The sequence below is a fragment of the Protopterus annectens genome, chromosome 3.part1 (assembly GCF_019279795.1).
Source record: "Protopterus annectens isolate FY-2018-M chromosome 3.part1, PAN1.0, whole genome shotgun sequence".
NCBI classification, from domain to species: domain Eukaryota; kingdom Metazoa; phylum Chordata; order Ceratodontiformes; family Protopteridae; genus Protopterus; species Protopterus annectens.
The window spans coordinates 976,461,828-976,485,470 of record NC_056732.1 but is presented as its reverse complement, the minus strand read 5'-3'; positions in this window follow the sequence as shown (position 1 = coordinate 976,485,470).

The following is a 23,643-nucleotide window of genomic DNA, read 5'->3' as shown; positions in this document are numbered from 1 at the left end:
GATCTAATGTTATGAAGTAGTACCATCTGTGCCAGGGGGCATAGGGCAGTACATGTGTACATATGCCAGCATAGCTAGCTGGATTTATGTAAAGAATATTATGTTATTTGACTGTCACACTGATTTGTACAGATGTTTGAGTTAAAAACATATTTATAAAGTTACTTGTGTTAAAATCCATCAACAGTGAGTCCTGCTGGACAGAAAGAATGTATGCATGTGTAATAGGTTGTATTGTTGTAACTGATCACATGTGTATGTTTATCAGAGAACCCTGGAAGGCTAGAAAGTTTGAAAATGTGTTATAACTTTTAGATGCTGCCACATATCTTAACAAAGAGCTGTGTGTGTATTGTACCAGAATCATGTGACCAGAGGCAATGTCATCCTCTAGCCAGCATTTGGTTTCTTTGGAACCCTCAGATCAGCACTTTAGAATCTGACAGGAAAGATTTCTGACAGGACATATATCTCACACATTCACACAGATAGAGAGAGACATCATCTGGCTTTTGCTGTGGTAAGACACTCAACACACATCATCAGCTTGCCTTGCTTTAGTAAGTAGTCAGGGAACAGTAATTCTTTAGTTAGTCAGGAACATTTAGTGAGAATAGTTTAGTATTGTTTTTGGCATCTGTGAGAAACTATCCAAAGGTATTATTTTTATATTGTGTGGTTGAAACTCTGTTGTTTATTGTATTCAGTATTCTTCTGTTTTCTGTTTTATTAATTATCATTAAATATTTTAATAACTTTCATTGTGGGTATTTCTTTAGAGAATACTTTTAACATCTTGGGAGTACTTATGCTTTTTTTAGTGATACTGTGGCTGCTTCTGAAAGCCTTGCTACTTTGGTCACACCCTACCATTTGTATTAGTATTAATGTTACACAGTATAATTGGGTACCCTTTGTAAGAGCCTCAGGGTTGCTGACTGGTGGCAGCATGATTACCCAAAGTCTGGACAGAAAGGGGCACAGTTAGTAAATATGTGTCAGATTTTCCTAGGTGTGTATGTGTGTGTGAAGCTCAAATATCTAAGTATGTGTGTCAGCTACTGGGAACAGGGACACAGCTCCAAAGTGGTCAGTGTGGAGTTTGTGTGGGCCTGGGGAGAGAAAGAGATTCCTGCTCCAGGTCTGGAGCATGCTGCCTGTGTGCTCTTAAGGGAAATTGTGCTTGGTGCAGAGAGCTGCTTCTGAAAATACTGTGTGAATCCATCTTTGCTCTTAGTGACCATACCTCACCGGAGTCAGTGGTGAGGATTGAGGCTCCTTGATTGCTGGCCCACAGTAGGGACCCCGTCACACTGCCTTCAAGTACTTTCTTCTCCTTCTTTGTGGAAGTGTAAAATCCTGAACACTGTCTTCATGTGACAGCTAAAATCTTCCCTCTCAGGTTATGCACAGCCAATCAAATGTCACAGGAAGAAAGAAAGAGGGAAGACTGAGCTTTTGAAAGCTGGATGGTATTGGGTTACCTTGGCAGATAATTCAAAATGCTACTGAGATAGTGAGGAGTTCAAACATCTACTGTTACAGATAAATAGGACATGCACACATGTACTTTACATTTTCTACAATAATGACATTTAGTCATGCCACTTTTATGAGTGGCTCCTAACTTTGCCTCCAGTGACATTACTCTCCAACATAATTTTTACAGTTCTTCCATTTCTACTGACAAATCTGGGTTCATCTCCAGACTTAGCAAAAAATAGCTGTCAATTTCCACACAACTCTCCATTTCTTAGTAAGCAGTGATTGAATTTTTTTAACCTTATCATAGAATGGTATAACCAGAGCCTTAGTAAATGTCACACTTTTACTTTGCTTGTTATATTCCTGGGCACTTATTTCACTATACTTTCCCACTTTAGTTGTATTTATTCACTTCCAAACTTATGCTGTCAGTTTTTAAAAATGTGTTTAAATCTAATTTCAGTTCAAACTAATCTCTTTAACAAAATCATTCAATAATGTCGAGGATAACTTCTTTCAATAAAAAGTTTATTGCAATAAATTAATTCAGTATTAAATGTCTCATCATTCAATATAAGTCAGGATAAATTCACCATTTGTCCCTTGACTAAATTCCCTTTTGCCAAAAGGGGTGGACACTTTTGAAATGCAAATGCATATCAGAGAGTCTAGATTTCATATATAAGGTAGACTTGTGACTATAATTGACATAATCCTCTAAAATTGCCAGATTCAGATAAGTAACATACTATTTAGATAATTTGGGGGCAAACTGTAAGCTACTAGTCAGTCTGTCAAGGAACCTAAAAAAATTGAACTCAGAAACATTGCCCTTCCAGAAAATAAAAATGCTATCCAGAAATCTTAAATATAACTGAACATTGCACTAAAATACTTTACACTGCCAAGTGGCTAGCCCTGCCACTGTAGTTCATCCACACCACACACTCACACCTGTGGCCAGTTTAGAGTGTCCAGTCTACCTACTACATATCTTTGGAATGTGGGAGGAAACCCATGCAAATACAGGGAGGACTTGCAGACACAGTATAGAAGGCACCCCATCCAAGAATCATTCTAAAATGTTTGGATAGTACAAAAACTATTGTTAGAAATCTCCACTAGTGTTTGTCTAATATCACTCTGCTTCCCATTTGCAAATATTTATTATTGTTGGTTGTATTGGAGCTTTTCACCCTAGGCCTCTGCTGAAAAGGTTTTTTTTCTGCCCATTCAGATTTCCCCTGTCAACAAATGTAAAATAAATACATAAATAAACACAAAAATGAATCTGACATAACTAGTCAATGTCACTAACAGACCAAACGTTAGTACTTTTTAACCTGAATTTGTGTTGTAGATGGATGTACATTCTTGCAAAAGTACTGTAGATAAACTCTCCCAGCTAAATGTAATTCTTTATGCAATTCATTGGATAACAAATTGGCTCACCAGTAGAATCAAGGAAATTAGGGTGGGTGGCTTAACTCTGCCAGAAGCCCTGTCACTAGCAATGTACTCCAGGGTTCAGTAAATGGGCCACTCCTATTTGGCATTTACTTCTCAGAGGTCAAAGGAAATGTTAAGGGTTTATGGCTGTTCAACTCTGCAGATATTCATGCCATCATAAACTCCCAAAAGGACACCAAAACCCTCTAAGAGGGTCATTTCCAAACAAATATCTGGTGTCTAAACTATGGATTAAACCTAATGCCAGGAAGTGTGTAATCTTGTCCTTCAGCATGCATGACTAACTTTGAAACAATTGCATTGACAACATGCCCCTGAATGTTGATCTTGTAATCTGGTAACGTATGCAGACCATGAACTGTTCTTTGATTACTATGTATCCATTATTGCAAGGAAATCCTTTTTCATTGAATAGCTTATATATAAAGGTATGGAATCCAGGTCCAGGGAAGTAATCGTTCTACTGTACTCTGCTGTCATTAGGCTGACCATTGAATGTAATGCCTCATTTTGGTATGCATCTGTGTAAATGCTTGTTACAGCTGGAGTGAACACAATCCTTTCTCCCTAAACAAAAAAAAAAATCAAGGGCTTAAGATGAAAAGTATGCAGACCATCTCAAAAGTATTGTCCCTCTTCTTGGTATCATCCAGGCTGCTAAGAGGTGACCCTGCCCTGTCAGATCGGTTACATATTCACAAGTCCAATGGTAGCATGAACCCACTCAAGATATCTCAATATCTTTTGAAATATAAACAGAATATGTTGGAGAGATAGGTATGTGTCACAGGGAATACCTCCTCTAAGGTACCATCTTCCATGCCACATAAAGCAAAGCAATTCTCTCACTGTAGTTAAATGTAATTTGGACAAATGGATGGGAAATTTACAAATTCACCCCTGGTTTAGCACCCACGTCCCTCATGAATAGGGGAAACAAGTAAACGCCCCATCATATTTTTGTGTCATAAATATACTGAATAAAATCCAGTATGGAGTTTGAAACACAGCCAGTATTTATTAAAATAAAAAAACAAGTTGGTGAGAGCTTTCACGAGTGAAATACCCACGTCATCAGACCTTAATACAATATTTTTTCTAAGTGTGTCTTATATAAAACTTTTAAAACTACAAGAACCAATGACAATAAGTAAAACACATTACATCATTCAATTGCTTGACTTCTTAAAAGAGCCATTATAAAGTACACTTATTAAAAGGGTAACGCCATCCCAAGAGATGTGTGTCTCATACTACATCAGCAAAAACTAAATATATAAATATACATATAAATAATCAATATAAAACATAAGTGTATATGTGGCTACCCATGTAAAAAGGTACATGTAATATAAATGTGTAAATTTAAAAACATTAATGTATACACATTTTCATTTAAATAATGGTCTGGCTTTTAAAATGGGCTTGAGTGGAAAATGTCCATTCAGACCCATTTTGCCATCCACCCTGAGTCTAATAATCCATTTAATTTATTGAGCTTCTATATAATTAGAAAGATCTCCCTTTCATTCACTGTCCTTAATCTTTTCTATGACCATAAAACTGAACTGATGCTCAGAAGAGCTATTAGTATATGTTTGGCAAGTACATGTTCGCATTGTGTGTGGTAATACTGTAAAGATGTTCTCTGATACGATCTTTCAGTCTTCTATTGGTCTTTCCAACATAGAAGACTTGACAGACTTTCCACTGAGCTAAATATACTGTATTAATGCTGTTACAATCCAAATGCACATAAAATTTAAACTGCTTAGTAGTAACTGGGTGGATAAAATGTCTACTATTATTAATATATGAACAGCAACTTCAAGCTTTACAAGGCTTTGTACAAAATTCATTAACACCAATCTTATTAATTTTCTGTTTATAGTTTCTATTACCACATACCATTCTCTTAATATTTTGCTTGTTCTTATATCTAAAATTTGGCTGCATACCTACTGTGTTGCTAATCCTACTATCTGTTGTAAGAATCTGCCAGTGTCTACTAATAATCTCTCTAATACATTTATTATCATTGCTATAATAAATAGAGTGCTTCAAATGCTGTTTCTCTGATTTAGTGGACTTTCTGTTGGTAACCCATCACTGTTGCTAGAGTAAAAGGGACGAAACTTGTTGTCTCTATCATGTTTTACATCTTCCAAAACTGGACTGATGTATGATTGTTTATAACCTCTGGATATAAATCTATGATTGAGCTCCTTTAATTTGTCCTCAAATCTTTTATTTGTGGCATTAAACCTTGATGCTCGAATGGCTTGCCCTCTCACTACTTTGGGAAACACATGGGGGTGCATACTATTGCAGTGAAGCAACTTATTGCATGTGCAAGGCTTCCTTAAAATTCCAGTGGTAACATTATCCATATCATCGTTATTAATTCTAACATCCAAAAAATCTGTCCTATGTGGGTCATGTTTTATGTCAAACTTCAAAAATATATCAATATTTTGAATGCACCCACAAAACTGTTGGAAAAACATCACCATCGCCAATCCATACAAAAAAAGATGTCGTCCTCAAAATGACGGTAGAATGGAATGTACTTACTATATAACTCATTGTTCAATATATGTTTTGTTTCCCAAGCTGTCATAAATTTGTTGGCGTAGCTATTAGCACACACAGTGCCCATATCTGTGCCATCAAGCTGAAGGTAATACCTCCCATTGAACACAAACATATTATTACTTAATACCACAGACATGAAGGTGGTAATAAGTTTTAAATCCTCTTCTTGATATTCACTGTGTGTAACATGATACTCCCTTAAAGCCATAATACCCTGCTCATTGGGAATTTTAGTGAATAGTGAACACACATCCATTGTCACAAACTGAATGCTATTGACCTTATTACATGTGGAAATGAACCCATAAAGATCTGACAAAAAACTTCTGGTGTCATCAAGAATGTTCTTGTTCACAGATACAATAGGACATAAACACTTCACCAATATAATAGAAAAAGGTTTGTTAACCAACCATCACCAGACACTATAGGTCTTAAAGGGGGTTGCGTAAGATGCGTATGGATTTTTGGAATGCCCTGTATGCAGGGGATCTAGGATGTTCAACCTGACAATATTTAAACATGTCATTTATAATGAGTTCACTATTGTACAAATTTAATAGCATGCCATCTATAAGTGTTTTCATCTGGTGCATTGTCAACATGTCTACCACACTGTATGTGGTCCGATCTCCTAACATCTCATACATTTTTATCAAAATAGTAAACAGTGTTCATAATTACTGTTGGTCCGTCTTTGTCAGCGGGCTTTATAACAATGTAATTGCTATTTTGTAGGCTTCTTAAAGCTCTATAATCTTGCCCATTAATATTATAAAAAGCCTTCTTTCTATTTGATCCTTCAAAGTGTAAATATCATCTGTACATAATTTACTAAATGCCTCCACTATTGGATGATTGGGGGGCACATATGTATTCTTGTTTCAACTCCGTGCTATTTTTAGAGAAAATTTAAGGGCTAAAATTTTACCATGGGAATGTAAGTCTAAGCTTCTTAAGATCCTCACAGATCAATAGCTTAGTAAGTGCCTATGAACCTATGAAGAAACATATATGTTGATGTGTAGCAGTGTTATGAGAAATATGCCCTTCTATCAGAGTAACAGCTTGAGTTTAGAAGAGGTCACAGCACCTCTGTAGCCATTTATAGGGTTACAGGTTTGATCCTTGAAAATATGGTAGGTTAACTCACATGGCCTCTTTTTGTTTATCACAGACATGCACTTGAATCAGTCTGTCACACTTTTCTCTTGGCCAGGATGAAAAAACAGACTTTGCTGAAAGTCACAAACTTATTTCCCAACTACCATTTCAGTGGATCACTTCAAGTAAAACTGGGGAATTCATTATCAGACCTTGGTATTTTCCGTGCAGGAATTAACCAAGTTTCTATGCAAGGGCCTCTTCTTTCTTTTCCATTTTCATCAGCATTATTGTTCTTAACCTGCTTTTCTGCATTTGATGTTGTATGCAGGCAGTCTGTTCCTAATCAGAGCTTCTGAAAAGTCTGAGTCATTCTACAGAGAAAGTCACACTGACTTCTCAAGTGTCTGGCACTGGCTTACAAGTAAAAAGCTGACAAGTAATACTGGCTAAACCTCCTCATTGCCATTCAGTACCACCAAAAGAGCTGGAGGAGGATTTGGAGTTTGCAGCTGCTGGATACACACAATGATCTCATTAACAATGGGAACCTTGTTTTACAAGTATCCTCATACCTGCTGCTCATCTGTCTGGTAACTGTAACTCTGCCCATCTGTTCCAAAACTGGGTGAGAGCAGACCATGGTACAGCTATCCAAACATCTAGCAGGAAGTATTTTGTTATGTAGCTATCCTACAGTTCTCCTGCACATATCCAAAGCCTTAAGAGTTTGGTATGCAATGAGGCAGAGTGAGGGCATATATTCTTCTATGAGTACTCCATAGCCTGCCGAATGTAGGTCCCCCTTGTCCATCTTATAGGTTCATGGTATGTACTAGGCTAAAGACCACCAGGGCCTTTATAAGCCACAGGTCAAGGGTTAAGGTTACATTTGAATAGGGTTAGGGATGGACTCTGCTTCACATGGATGGGGTGCCTATTCCAGAACATGAAGATCTTTTGAGACACATACCTGTCTCACCAGCATCTTCTATGTATATTGCAAGCAAAGTTTAAATTCTTGGATCTGGTGCTGATTATTTTGTAGATGTGCAAAAGGTCCTTCAGGACTAGATCTGAAGATGCCTTATGTTCCAACATAGATTGTCTATCAGTAACCTGTAGGAGACTGAGCATAGAAAGATTGCTTTAAGGTGATCTGTATAGGATAATGAGTTAATATCCTGGATTCTGTTGGTGAGGAAGCTCTGTGGGTGTTCCAACTTTTGCATATGCCTGGTCAGGCACATGCCTTAATGATGGGTCTGCTAAGGGCAGAGGAAAGTGGTACTATAACTTCCTTGGACCTGGATGCCATACCCTTACTTATAAGTTGGGCAACATAGAATGATGTTCTTCCTACATTGGCTATGTGCTGGTCGAAGGACAGATTACTGTCTGTATATGTTCCCGGTTTCCTAACTACTGGGTCAACTGTTAGGGGGTGATTTGTTGATGGAGCAATTAACCTGGGTGGGGTCTTTTCTTAAAGGCACTATAATGCACTTCTTGGCACTAAGTTTTATGCAGTGGCTTTAGCACCGGTCATTTCTCTATTTTAGACACTCTTGCAGAATGTTAATCTTATGGGAAAATCTATGATAGCTCCCAATTTGCAGTTATCTGCAAACTTGGGGAGCTGGAAGCCCTTGACATTAAACTTGACCTGTGAGACGTAAATGCCAAAGAGGAGCAGGCCAAGCACTGAGCCCTGAGGTACACCTGTGGTGACAGGTCTCTTGGTGGAGGTGGTCTCAACAGCCCTGACATCTTGGGTCCTATCTATGAGCCAGCTAGCAATCCAGTGAATTATATAGGGATTTATCCCTAGTTTGGTGAGTCTGTAAGCAATACATGAGTGAGATATTGTATTGAACACCTTAGACATGTCTAGGTTGACAGTATGCACTGTTTTTTCCTCATGGATTGCCTTGTTGACCCTCTCAAAGAAGTCTACCAATTAAAGTAGACATAGTCTTCCTTTGATTGAACTAAACTGGGATGGGTCCAGTGTATGTAGATTGCCACTGTCTTTGTTGATCATTTCCATGATAATTCGTTCCATGGCTGTGTTGTGCATATTAGATTAGACAGACTAATGGGTCTACAGTTTCTGGAGTTGGTTGATGGTCCACCCTTGTGAAGAGGGATAACAGTTACAGTCCTCCATTCAGATGGTACATAAACTGTTTTGAAGCTGTATTTAAAAAGTGACTTGAGTGGTCCTGACAGGTTGTGTTTCAAGCCATTTTTGTGGCAAACTGTGATATGTCTGGGCCCACTGAGGCTGTGTTTTTGGCTTTAGCGAGTGCCACCATGACCTGCTGCCTGTAAGTAGTTGGGGGTTATGCTTGTGGGCTTTCATAGGGGGAGACAGGGGGAAAGTGGGGGGTGAAGTTAGAGCTGAATTTATCATCTATCAGATTCGCTGAGTCACTCTGCTTGGTGAAAGTGATATCATTTACCACTAGTTCAGCACACTGTTGTGTGTTACCTTTACAGTTTCAGGCATAGCTGTAGAAGGCCTTTTAGTTGTTTTTAACCTGAGAGGCTGTCATGACCTTGTAAGTGGCCTTGTTGCATTTAATTAGTCCTCTTAATTTCCTGTTTACTATAATTAGAGTGCTCTTGCCATTATGAGATTTGATCTTTCTGATTATGGCCTTGACTTTTTTTTTTCTTTTGTTATATACTCTGTTAAGCTTAGAATTTCACCAGTGTTGTTTTTTCTTTGGTTTGTTTTGGGCTTACTTCTGATGCACACAGCAGCCTCTATGCAGCCATTTACATGCTAGTACAGTGTTTCTGTGAACAATTCGCATAGGTTGCTGTGAACTCGTGGTTCTGGGGAGACAGAATTTTGACAAACTGTTACTTAGTAGGATGTTTGCTTTAGAGTAGTTCCTAACTGTTGCAGGTTTTGCTAGGTTTCACCAGTGAGGACATGACACAGGGCGGGGTGTAGTGCTCTCTCATATTGATGAGTACTAAGGCCAGTATGTTTAAACCTGTTGTTGAAGTGTGCACTATCTGGTCAAGGGTATTTGTGTTAATAAAGTCTGGAAAATGTTCCTGCAAGTGGAGGCAGTGTATGCTTCCCAGTCTATAGATGGTTAGTTGAAGTTTCCCATGCATATGGTATTTGGCTGGGTGGTGTGTGCTTCCAGCAGATCCTGGCATCAGTTATAAGATCCTTGGGGCATGGATGGTGACCCATAACTTGCTGGGATATGGTAAGGGACTTTATCTATGGTGATTTGCATGTGGATAAACGTCAGGGCATCATGCTGTTTAACCAACCTAGAGGTACACTTATTACTAATGTAGATCAAGACTCCTGCACCTTGAGTCCCTGTCTGTGCAGCTGATGGTATACATTTGTGGAAGACACTGAAACATTGCACTGCTAGGGTACTTTCCATGGCTTTAAACCATGTCTCAGTAATGATACAAATATCTATATTCTGTAGAGTGAGGAGAGCTTTGTAGGCTGTGGAGTTTCTTGGTTCCTAGCATTGAGCAGTAACACCTCCAGGTTCCTTTGGGTTTTATTAGCTAAGTCAATAGTTTTGTCAATTTGACACTGCCTAAAAAAGGCTCTAAGGAGGTGGATAAAGTTTTAGATAATGTCTGGAAGCCCGATGCAACTAAAGTGGTGTCAATGTTGTTTGTTTTTCATATATATAAATGTAAGATTGCCTATGTCATTTGTGATAATTTAATGAAGATGTTTATTGGAAAAAATGTCTGGAAGCCTGGGGAGACAGGTGCAGACCATCCTTGGCAAAGCAACATGGTCTATTAACCATGTCCTCCCATGCAGACAAATATTGAATCCACCTAAAATGACACTAGAAACTAAGTCAGTTGTTAAAGTCAGTCATTTTTGTTCATACTGTACCATCATCCTTAGTGAAGGCAGAATGCTGCTCAATGCAAAGCACATACCTGTCGAAACATATTCAGAGAGAGTGATCCACAATGTCTCTCTTCATATAATCCAGGGAGTTGTGTCTCTGGTCATTTACACCCATATGGATTATGATAGAATCATACTGGTACCTGTGGGCATTGACTTGAGTGCATGTGCAACCTGACTCCAGATAAGTAATTAACTGTTATCTTATCCTTGTCCAGTCTGGTGAGTGGGGTATCAGTGTGTTATACACTGGAGCCCCTGTGACAAGAGTCCTGGGTAAAATGTTTGTTTGTCTTATGGGATTCCTTTTTGGGGGTCCATTGGGTATAGGAGTATGTGTGGTGTTTAATGTTGCTTTTGGTGTATGCTTTACAGATTGCTGAGAATAGGTGTTGCCATTTATAGGCCTAGGAGATCTTTGAGGTTTGTGAAGACTGCTTTTTAGTGCCTCAGCATAAGATGGTGTGTGTGTGTGTGTGTGTGTGTGTGTGTGTGTGTGTGTGTGTGTGTGTGTGTGAGATGGACAGTGTGTGTGGTGGATGTAGTGTGTATGTTCTTGACAACCTTGTCTGTGAGATTTTTGCCTCCAAGGAAATTGTGTGTGTGTGTACATCTCTCACATATTGTGTTAGTTTCATTAAGGATTAAAAGGTTGTCAATGAACATGAGACAATTGCTACATTGTCTCAGGATGCCCATATCTTCCAAGCTGGCTATGGTGACATTTGGAAATTGCACGTCCATGAAGTCCAGACCTGTATTAGGGTAGGCTATTATGGTTTAAGGACTGGGGTTATACACAGGTTTCCTAACGTGGTCTCTAGGGTTAGGAACTAGAGTTAGATAGTGCTAAGATAAGGTATTCGTTCTTTTAGATGCATAAGCTAGCTGCTCTTATCTTAATTATGTGCAATGCCTCACTAAGTTACAGGTTACAGTCCTAATACTAGTTAAATAGGTAAACTTTACCATCAAAGCATTTGCATCTATACAGGGCACTGCCAACTGCTGCTGTGCAGTGAGCAGCTCCATGCAAATGCTCCTAATTTATAGCAACAGAAAGGAAACTGAAATCTAACTTGTGAGCCCTCTGGCCAATAAACAACTACACTTTGTACTCTTCTGGGATACTTCCCAATGTAGAAAGACCAGGCAAACAACTTCTGCCATAGGATGGATGATCTGGTTCTCTTAAAGTAAAAATATGGCAGAAAAAGAACACTCAAGCACAATGCAAGAACAAAACAACTTATTCCCTGGCTAGATTTTCCTGCAGCAAGGCGATTGTAATGCAGTTTAGATAGCAACAGTTAGAGAAGGTAGGTGATTTTTCACCAAAAGAACTTTAAATACAGTGAAACAGTAGTGACCAGTTAAATAATGAAGTGCAAGAAATCAAATGCAGTAACTTACCTTTGCCTGGATGGCACTGGTTACAGTGGAAACACTTCTCAATCACAGGCGAGGATGCCAAGCTTTACTGAATTCTGTGGAAAATAATACAGAGCTACATAAATGCGCCCATTTTATAGAAAGAGATTTCATTTTTTTCTATCTCCTGAGCCCTGTGGCTAATAAACAACTACACACACACTCTCTTGGAGTGCTTCCCAACACAGAAAGACTAGGCAAACTGATTCTGCCACAAGATGGATAATCAGGTCATCTTAATGTTAAAACACAGCAAAAGGGAACCCTCAGGTGCAATGCTACAACAAAACAATGTATTTCCTGGCTAAATTGCCCTAGGTGATTTAAATATAAACAGTTTAGAAAGCAACTCTTACAGTAGATGGGCATTTTTTTTTCACCAAAAGTAGTTTAAAAGCTCTTTAAATGCAGTAAAAAAGGAATGATCTGTTAAAAAATACAGTGCAAGTGCAATAAATCAAGTACAGTAAAGTCAATGCCAAAGCACACTAGCAGCAGCTAGACCAAGGAAAAACAAATACAATAAATAATTTGAAAATATGGCAACAGTTTTCAGAAATAATGTAATGGCCCTTTGCTCATTCTGTCACCAGGAGGAAAAGCACCAATCCGAACGTGATTCTTGAAAAGCAGATCCCGGTAAATCTAGTCCCAGGTGTTACATATTTCAAAAGTAATCTGGAAAGAAAGGAATAACATTCTAAATATTCAGCGTTAACTAAGTGGTGTGATATGAAACAAAGGCTAACACAGACTTTAAGAGTCTAAGGGGAAGGCCTTCCCAGTTTGATCTTTCATTGCCCAGTAGAATGAGTAAATGAGCTAAGATGGAGAGGGCTTCTAAAGATAAATTTAGAGTAGGGATGGGTAACTCAAAAGACACAAAGCTTAAAGTGCACAACAGAAAATGAGTGGTTGGGTAAGAAAAACTTCAGGTCTATAAATTTCTCAAAAGAGGAAATCAGTGCAGTAACTAAAGTGCAAAACCAAAGCAAACACTGCAGAAGGCAGATGTAAATGGATAAAAAAAATAAGTGCAGACACAAAGAAAGAAAATAGTATTACTTCCCTTGCTTCTTTTCTGTTTTTGGTCTTCACTGGCGATTATGAATGGAGTGCACATCCCTAGACTCCCACTCACCAACCCAATATCCTGAGAGAAAGAGACAGAGAAAGAGATGAACAGGTTCTGCATTATTATTTGTCTCTTTCCAAAGCTAACAGCTCCAACACTCGAGCACTAATCAAATGCAGATTAACTGGGTCATAGTCAGGCCTTAATTCTTCTATGCCATGGAGCCAGCAGAAATTACATTAGATATGGTGCTTTAGCAGCTTTAACTATAAAATTGTTCCAATACCAGACATTAAAGGTGCAGTATGAATAGGCCCTTTGATTCCAGAGATGGAGCATGGCCTACCAGTTATTGCAATGAATTCCTCTCATAACAAAAGTATGCTTTAAGCTGCCTGTTGCAAAATCTGTAAATTTATTTCTGTATTGGAGGCCACCGAATTTCACAACTACTCCCTACAAATGGCTGTTGGAAGCAGGTCACAACAAGAGCCACATCATATGTTACCCATCTTTATTTACTGACTCAAAGCTCAAACATCTGGCCAACAAATTAAATTTTTCTTGCAAAACATAATATATTAGATCACAAAGTCATAGTGCATTGACATTGCTTAGACTATCATTTAAGCTGATAGCAGGTGAAAGAACCTTACAGTAGATTACTCCAGACATATTGAATTGCCTCCCTGTCTAGCGTATCACCACTGCTACAGATATTTTCTTAAAACTAAATTTAGCTGACTATAAGCAAGAACGTAAGTGTAAATATTTCCAAGACAATCTAAGGAACATTTATCGTGCATAAAGCTAACCCATATTTCCTATCTTTAGTATCATTAACAGCTCTTGAACTGTCCAAATAACTGTTGGGTTTCTTTACTGGTTTTCCCAATCTGGAACATTTAGCAGGGCTATTCACTCTAAAGATCTGATATTCTTTTAGGAGCTGGTGCTCATCATTAGATCATTGCTACAGTTGCCTTAGCTATAGGGTTATATCCTTCCTAGGAAATAACATCCAGCCAGCTATCAAAGCTTAAGGGCACCTTACATACACCCATACTGTTGATAACTTGAGCTAGGCAGGAGAAAATCAGCAGTGTGGGTTCCATGCTCTTCAGAGCTTTCCTGCCTCTGAAGAGTGCTCCTCTTGTGGGCTTTTGAGGTTGATGTCTGGCTAGCATTTCTACATTACTGAGCAGATAAGTCCCCTTCAGAGAAAAAAAAAAAAAACTTCATTTAATTTTTTAACTAAAATAGTACTTTAATTATAAGAACTGTTTGTTTTTTGATAGAACAAATGTCACATGACAGTCCAAAAACTTTTCTGTCAGTTAAATCGTGATTCTTGTATTACTTTCCATGTATTTTTTCTAGAGTTTACTCTAATTTTTATTGATAATAGTGTTATAAATTGTTTCCAGGGGCTAGAGCAAGTGTGTTTTGTGCTCGTCACATTGTAGTTTTGGAAAAAAAAGACTTCTATCTTGATATTACCATTTTCCGATTACTGCTGTCATCACTGCCTGTGTTTCACACTTCTTTCTTTGTTTTATTCTAAAACAGACTTCCAGTTGCTTGGTTCTTCCTTCCTCCAGTCATAAAAAGAAGAACATTTTCAGACTGCCTTTACCTCTTCATCTGGCTCTTTCTTTGCCTCAGCGCAGATGAGTGACCTGCAGTGGCCATTTTAGGTTCCACAGACCATTCATCTTCTTCCTTGAGTTCCTCTGATGTAGTCACTTCTGCCACCATGAGCCAAGGATTAGACACTTCCTCTGCAGCTGTTGGAGTGGCCTTGGTAGGCATGGAGAACCAGTACTGTCAGTCTTTGATGAAGAAGCAGTGAATCTTTCTCTGACAATCAAAACTAAGATACCAGTTCACCAGGGTGCTGCCCCTGTGTATATAATGCTGTCAAAAGAAGCAGAAAGTTAATGTATCTTCTCCTTTCCCATCTATATCATAGTATTGTACAATGTAAATAGCGAACTCTATTTCATCATACCGACAATATCGAAACAACAAAATATCAAACAAACGGAACAGTGAATTTTTTCCCAGGGGAAAAATGTGCTGCTCCATAAAAAAAAAAATAAACACAAATTTAAGTGGGGGGGTTCACCCCCCACCCCCATGTGGGAGGCTGTGCCCCCCACAAACCCCCTACTTAAATATACCAACTCCGAGATCGCACCATAGTGGGGGAAATGGCAAAGTCCCGAAGATGGCCCACCAAATTTTTTTCCCTAGGAAAAAAATTTGATGTTCCGTGATTTCGCTATTTTGCCATTTCGACAGTATCAGATCGACTAAATAGCATTTGCTATTTAGTCCATTCGATAGCGTCATTTAGACCCCTCCTTTCTCTCTTACTTTAGATAGGGAAGATTTATTGGGCTTAGTTCAAGCTTTCAACCCTTCTCATTATGTATTTATTTTCTCCTTTCTCTCTTACTTTAGATAGGGAAGATTTATTGGGCTTAGCTCAAGCTCTCAACCCTTCTCATCCTGTTAAGAGGAAAACAAATAATTCTTCAGTTTTTAGATTCCTAGTATGATAAACAGGGAATATATTTTGAGGGAACAAATTCAGTTACTTCTCCTCAAGCAACTGTGTCTGGCTCTGAGGAGAGTATTTCTTTTGATTTTCTCTTGGAAGAATTTTCCTTCTAGATAACTATTTCTTTCAGTGTGAACAAAATAACATTTCAGTTTCTCTGAAAGATTATTATGATTTATTGCAATTGGAAATTTCTCATCCTACTGCTGTTACTGCCATTCTTCCAGCCTTGGAGGATGTTTTTATTACAGTCTTCAACATGCCTCTCTGCCATCCTGCAGCCCCTAAGAAGGTAGATTGTACAAAACTCCTCAGTCATACAAATACTTAATTTCTAATCGCAGATCTAACTTTGCAGTGCTTTCTTTGTCAAATCCTTGCACAGCTAATCATTTAGTAAATGCTAATCCCTCTGTTTCTGACAAGGGCTAGAAGGCTTTTGACAGATTTGGGACTTGTGTATTTCTCTGTGACTCTAAATTGTAAGAATATTAATTGTCAGGCTCACACGTTAAAGGTTTTGCTTGCTTCTTTTGAAAATTTGAGGAACATTAATACCACCATAAACTTGTTAACCTCTGCTATCTCTGAAAAAACAAAAAAAAATCTGGCTTTTTTCCCACTTTTCTGAGATTTAAAAAAGTTCAGTTACAAGCTTGCTATTCTTGAACTGTTTGTAAGTTTCTGTGAGGCCATTTTTTGCTTGGGCTAAAGGAAAGTCTCTCTGTTGATCAGTGGCAGTGAAAAACATTGAGCAGCCTGCCTGCCCCTGTGGGAGTGGTTACTGATTTGAAACTGTAGTTTTATTGGCCATTCTGGGTCAATTCCAAAACTCCTTCATCTTCCTCTCTTAAAACCCTCTTTTGCATGGTTTTGCGCATTTTTGTGCATAGCACAACAACGGGCAGCGCCGCCTAATTGGGTTTAAACTATTCCTGGCTCCACAAAGTCTGCTCTTCACTTTTTCCCTTAGAACTGCTCTATTTCTCAATTTAAACACCATATTCTCATTCTAAGGCCCTTCACTGGTCAAATTAAGTAATCCTACAAGTTAGCACTATTAAACCATAAGCACTACTTACTCTTATACTCTCTACGATTACCCTGTCCTCTATTGGTCCGTCTTAAATTCAGTTTCCCTATTACTTTAGCATGTCCAAAGGTCAGTCAATGGTTTCCTCTCCAGTCCAGCTGGTGAATCAGGGAATTTTGAGGCAATGTTACAACTGTCTCATGTACACGGACAACCTCCTCCTCCAAACAGATTCAAATATATGTGAGAGATGCAACTATTTAGCCAAACTGGAGGCTGAGCTCTCTCATCTCAAAACTGGTGTAGCCAGTCAGGAGGAGAAGGTAACCTCGCATTCCAGTATCACATCGTCCCACCACATCAGCGAACCAAACACATAAATACACAAAAACATACTCGGAGGCTTTAAATAAAAATCTACCTAAGCAACAGAGACCTCCAAAGCAGACATCCAAGCAAACGCTACCTCAAAACAAAACACACACAACACATAGCCTACAAAGTCAGTGTGCCAAGCAGCCACAGCCCTTAAGGCTGAATAACACACCTGATACTCTTGTTATAGGTGACTCTATTGTCAAACACACTGACGTCCCGCTCACCAGGCTGAATAAAGAGAAGGTCACAGTGAGCTGCCTGTCGGGTGTTAGGATCCGACACATAGCACTCAGGTCACTCCAAAGCAAATACAAATATGACTCAGTCATTGTACATGCTGGTGTGAATGACCTGAGTCCCTGGACTACATGAAAAGAGACATAGAGGAGCTCTCTGATCATGTAGCCCAGGCTGGTATGACCCTGACCTTGAGCAGCATCTTACCCTCAACTAGAATGATGCCACAGTACAAAGACAAAATGATCGATTTTAACAATTGGCTAAAATTTTGGTGTCATTCAAAGAGGATCCAGTGTCTGTCAGCCTGGGATGACATGCTTGACAAGCCACATTGCTTCACTAGGGACGGCTTGCACCTGTCACCACTGGGCTTTTGGATATTGGCAAAGGCTCTTGCCACCCCCATAGTGCCTTTTTTAGGCAAGGCTCAAAAGTCAAACCCACCCCCATAGACAGCACAAGGAACAAGAAACTAAGGGTAATGCTGCTAAATGCCAGAAGTCTTAACCTCAAGATGCATGCACTCGAAGCTCTCCTCAGTATGGAGAAAATAGATATCTGTGCAGTGACAGAAACCTGGTTCAAGGCTCCAGAGAGCACCCCAGCACTACCAGGCTATACCTCATATCATGCTTTTATTTAAACCCAGACCGAACCACAAAGGAGGGAGTTTCCATATTTATCAAGGATATTCACACCTCCAGGTTAGTGGCATTGCAGTATCGGAGACCATCCATGTGCAACTAACAGTGGGCAAGACTGCTTTTCAGTTTATAGCATCCTACAGACCACCCTCTCAAAGTCAGGAATCATTTGGCTTTCCTGAAAACATTGGAGAACATGAAGATCTCTCCGAACACCACTATACTGGGCAACTTCAACTACCCAAACATTGACTGGAAGCACTCAAGGCCCAAAGATTCCTGGAAATTATAAACTCAAATGCTATGGAACAACTAGTCACCACTCCCACAAGAGGGGACAACATACTAGACCTGATCATTACCAACATGGGGACTCTATGCTCCGCACCAGAAGTATATCCCTCATTGGTAAGATCAGACCATAAATTAATTTCACTGGATGTCCACATCCCGACCCCACCCCCAGCCCGGAAAACCACAGTGAAAAACTTCTCAAATGCGAACTTCTCACTTCTCAAAACTGAAGTGGAATCCTTTAAGGCACCAGGGCCCGTGGAAACTACAGCCCAAACTGCAGAATCCTATATAAATGCATTCTACGGACATCTCCAGGAATGCATGGATCATGCTATCACAAACAAAACCAAGACCCAATCATCCAAAGGCAGGCGTCCAGTCTGGTGGACCCCTGCCATAAATAAACTGTACAACAGGAGGAGGAAGCTACTACATGATAGAGCAAAATCCCTAATAGGGAAGGCATCTCTGATCAGTACTAGCAAAAAATTACGATCCCTCATAAAATCCTCCAAGGCCAGCTTCGAGAGAAAAATTGCACAGGACACCAAAGACAATCATAAGGCTTTTTTCAGTTATGTTAGAAACCTGGGATGCAACTCCCAGACTTCTTCCGAGTTGATTCTAAACGACAAAAATACACTGAACACACAGACATCGCCAATATCCTGGCAGACAGGTTCAGTGCAAACTCCCCAAAGAGCAAGTAACTATCCCGGCAGAGGGCAGCCTCCCAAACATCTTAGATGCTCAGGTGAAGGCTGCCCTCTCCAAAGCAAAAACTGCTTCCATGGGACCAGATGGCATCCCAGGTTGTCCTACATGAACTACAAGAGGAACTAATCCCTCAAATAAAACAGCTAGCTAATCAATCTCTCACTCACAGGATATGTGCCTACAGAATGGCAGCAACAGTGGCAGTGGTCCCACTGCACAATTGAAGAGCCCTGGAAACTATCGCCCCATAAGCCTGACTAGCTTAGTCTGCAAGGCTATGGAGAGGATCATCATGGAGCTCATAAACAAAGACATTGGGGACCTACAGACACTAGATCCTACCCAGTTCGGCTTTGTCAATGGCAGATCCTGCCTTTTGAACCTGGTTGACTTCTTTGAAACAGTCACCAAAGCCATAGATGAAGGGAAGGTAGTCCACACAGCCTATCTGGACCTTGCAAAGGCATTTGACACAATACCCCACTCGGGCATCATAGATAAGTTATCCAGCTTAAATATAAACCCCTATGTCACAAGATGGGTAAACTGGCTCAAAGACAGAACCCACAGAGTGAGAGTTGCTGGAGCCATGTCAGACTCAAAACGGTCACAAGTGGCGTCCCACAGGTTCTGTCCTGGGACCACTCTTGTTCGGTATATACTTTTCCCGGTACAGGGAAGCGTGGGAGGACTATGGCTCACCAAGTTCGCAGACAACTGCAAACTGGGCGCCATAATCAACTCTCCAGCTGACACAAACATCCTTCAAAAAGGTCTCACAGAGACAGATAACTGGTGCCAGCACCATGGTTTAAAGCTAAATGCCAAAAAATGTATAGTCATACCCTTTTGCAAAAACAATGTGCCCACAAATTACCACATAGGCAGAAACCCATTAAGTACAGAGAAAGTTATTAGGGACCTGGGGACCCAAGTTGATAGCAATCTCTCCTTTGAAAACCACATTGCCAAAGTGGTTAGAAAGACCTTCTGCATAGCCCACTTCATCACGAAGGGTTTCACATCTAGATCAAGAGAGGTAATCGTGCCCCTTTATTCATCCCTCATCAGGCCCATCATAGAATACAATGCCCCTTTTGGGATGTACTTTACCCGACACCTGCAGCAATTAGAAAGACCCCAAAAGTATCTCACCAAGAGGATCAAGAGTCTCAAACAGATGCCATATGCTGCTTGGTTAAAAAAACTCCAGCTCTACTCAGTTGCATACCGCCTACTTCGAGGCGATCTATGCCTGACATACAAAGCTATGTCAAATCCAGAATTAATGGACATGCTCCACCTCAGTAAATCTAAATCCCTTAGAGCCACACGGGGACTTGAACCTCAGCACAGAAATAAATAGAACTTGCTGGAGGGACAGGTTCATAACCCAGAGGCTCCCTTCGCTCTGGAATAGAATTCCAGTTCATGTGAGGCAGAGCACCTCACTGAATCTCTTCAAGAAGAATCTCGATAAGTGGATGGGGATCGTGGGTTTGTCCCAGGGATTACTCCCGTGTCACTATTAGACAGAGGCACAGTAAACTAAACCTTAAAAAGGGCACAGTATACTCAAATCAAGGGGTGGCGTAAGCCATACAGAATCGGGCTAGGCTTATAATTGCCCCAGGGCAGATAGCCTAGTATGAACCTATGAACTTTTCCCTCTTTAAGGGCAAATCTTCTCTAAATGCCCTTATTGCTTCAGTTCCTCAAATAAACAAGCACTCTATGAAGTGGTCTTATGATTCAGCTGATGCCTCTTCCAGGGCAGCAGCTACTGAGTCCATTATGAGAAGGGATGCATAGTTATGTTCTCATAATTTGCTTGAAAATGTTAAAACTGAATTTTTAAATTCTTCCCTTGATAGGGAAGTTGTATTTGGACCATCTGCAGCTGAAGTCCTAAAAAATGTGATGAGATGGGGAAACCAATCCAAGGGGTGACTTGGATATGTAAGCCCTCCTTCTCCAAATCTGTTAAAGGTTTCATCCCTAACACAGGATCCTGTTATAAAAAAGCAAAATAATTAGTCTCATAAACCTTCTGGCAAGCAGGCATTCAAACAAAAATGGCAAAGAGGCTCCGAAAAGAAAAGGAAATCTCACAGAAACAAGGACATTCCAGCAAGCCTGAATTACTATCTTCAAATTGGATCCCCTTTCCCACCCTGGCAATCTTTTAAGTCATCCCCCAAATCTGTCTCTCCCTTTTTCTCTTTAGCAACACTCTTAGAAAAATGGATTCTGTGAGTGATCCATCAAGAGTACACATGTAGGTGGGAGTCCCTACCTTCTTTCCAGGGGAGTCCTCCTTATCCACCAGATCAGTCTTTATTCTCCCCTGTCATCCAACATTTGCTGGCTCAGATGGTAATAGAACCTATTCCACTTTCACTGACAAGAAAAGGTTTTTATTCAAGAATGCTTCTGGTATCAAATAAAAAAAAAATATTTCCGTTGAGACAGTCCTATACATTTCCTTTCTCAACCAGTTTGTGAAAGTCCCAGTGTTCAGAATTCTATCCTGTTACCTATTTCTTATTCCTTATTTCTGTATATTTTTGATAACTCTAGATTTAAAGGATTCTTATTATCACTTTCCTATAATCACATATTTCACACTTTTTTTTAAGGTTTTCTGTGTCTGGATAACATTTTCAGTTCTATGCATTACCCTTTGAGTTGTACACTGCTCTAAGGATATCTAGATCAAGTGATAACCTAGATTACAAGGTATTCACATTTTTTCTTGGGTGATAACTTGCGTATCTTTGCACTCTCTTTTTAAAGTGTCAGAAATCTTTCATTGGGTAACAGATTTCATACCCAGGCTGGGTTTCCAGGAAAACATTCAAAAGTTTTGTCTTATTTCATTCTACAGGACTGTATTCCCTGGATATCTCCTGGATACGTCAGTTCAAAGTGCTTTTCTTATATAGGAAAATATAGATCTATAGATCTGTTCTTGAGTTTTCCACTCAGTCCAGGACTTCAGCGTGGGAATTTCTTTGGATATTAGAATTCATGGCGTTTATGATTCTTGTGATTCCTCTAGTCAGACTTCACAATTCAAAGGTTCATTATTATTTTAAATCTGTATCACCCCAACAACAAATTTTCAAAGTCCAGTTTTGGTATTTATAAAAAGGGAACTGTTTTGGCGAAGAGAACAGTTTTATCAGAATCCAAATCTCCCTTCTCTCTTCCAGTTCCAATATAATCTATAATGACAGATGTCTCAGAATTTACTTGGGAACTGTCTCTTTTGGAGTAAAAGTGAAGACTCTTTGGAACAAATAAGACAGACCAAAATACATAAATATTAAAGAGATGTTGGCAGTAATAAATGTTCTCAATTCTCTCAACCATCTGTAATCACCTAGACTACTACAAGTGATCACAGATACCAACAGAGTAATATGATCATACCTCTCAACTGTCCAGATTTTTGCCTCATATTTTTGATCTGTTCCTCATACAATATATGGTCTTCTAGCAAATCACATTAGATTGAAGTCACTGAATATTGACATACATTTGAGTTTCAGACTTCAGTCTTCAGAAAATGTACACTACCACACATCCTGTTATTCTAGCAACTTTTTAAGTTTATCAAAGCAATATTTAAAATGTGTCCATATATTTGGACCTTTGTTAAAGTTTTGTCCATATTTATTGCAGTAAGAGTCTGAGAGGTATGGATGTGACACATAAACAAACAGGAGTTTTCAGATCTTATCCTCTGAGCAGATTATCCATGGTGGACTTGGATATACAGTAGAAATTCAGTACAATCACTCTCACTACAGATGTCTTACATTCCATCAGAGCAAAATATTGTGGCATACAAGCTGAGAAGGACCAGGATAGGCTGTCACAAATGGAAATTGAATGAGGTGCTCTTCCAGAATTTGATGCAGCTGTGGGGAACCCCTTAGGTAGATCTGTTCAGTTGTGTTCACAACAAACAACTGGAAAAATTCTGATCCAGGTCTTCTTGCCAACAGGCTTGGAAAATGGATGAATTTTCATTTCCTTAGATGGCAGTGTTCCTGTATGCTTTTACACCCTTTCTACAGGGTCATTCTGAAGATACAGAAGGTCTCTCCAAAGATCATTGTGGGGACTCCCTCCTGGTCTAGTCAACATTGTTCCTCCCTTTTTTGAAATGGCCAAGGGCAATTACCACAAGATTCCTCATAGACTGAGCTACTCTCTCAAGAAAGGGGTTGCTTGAAACACCCCAACTTGAAACATCTTCAACTAACTGTCTGGATGATAGAATACTAATGCCATTTAGGCACTTATTTTATGAGGATGTGCATTATGTTTTAAATGTGGCAAATAAACATTGCTACTAGGAAATCACATATTAGTAAATGGAAAGTATATTCTAGTTGCTGCCATATTAAGAACCAAAACTCTTTCAATGCTAGCATTTCTCTGGTTCTACAATAGTTGTGTGAGTTATTATCTTTTGTCTTTTCTTTCTTCTCTGTCAATGTTCATTTGTTGGTCATGTTAGTATGTCTTCCTCTGAATCCCATTCTTTCAGTATCCTTCCATTTCAAGATGTTTTTGAAAGGTGTTCTACATACCTGTTGACCTAGAAGACAGGTTGTTCCTCCTATGGATCTAAAGAGCCAAACTACAATCAACCCACAGGTCCAAAAACAGTTGCTG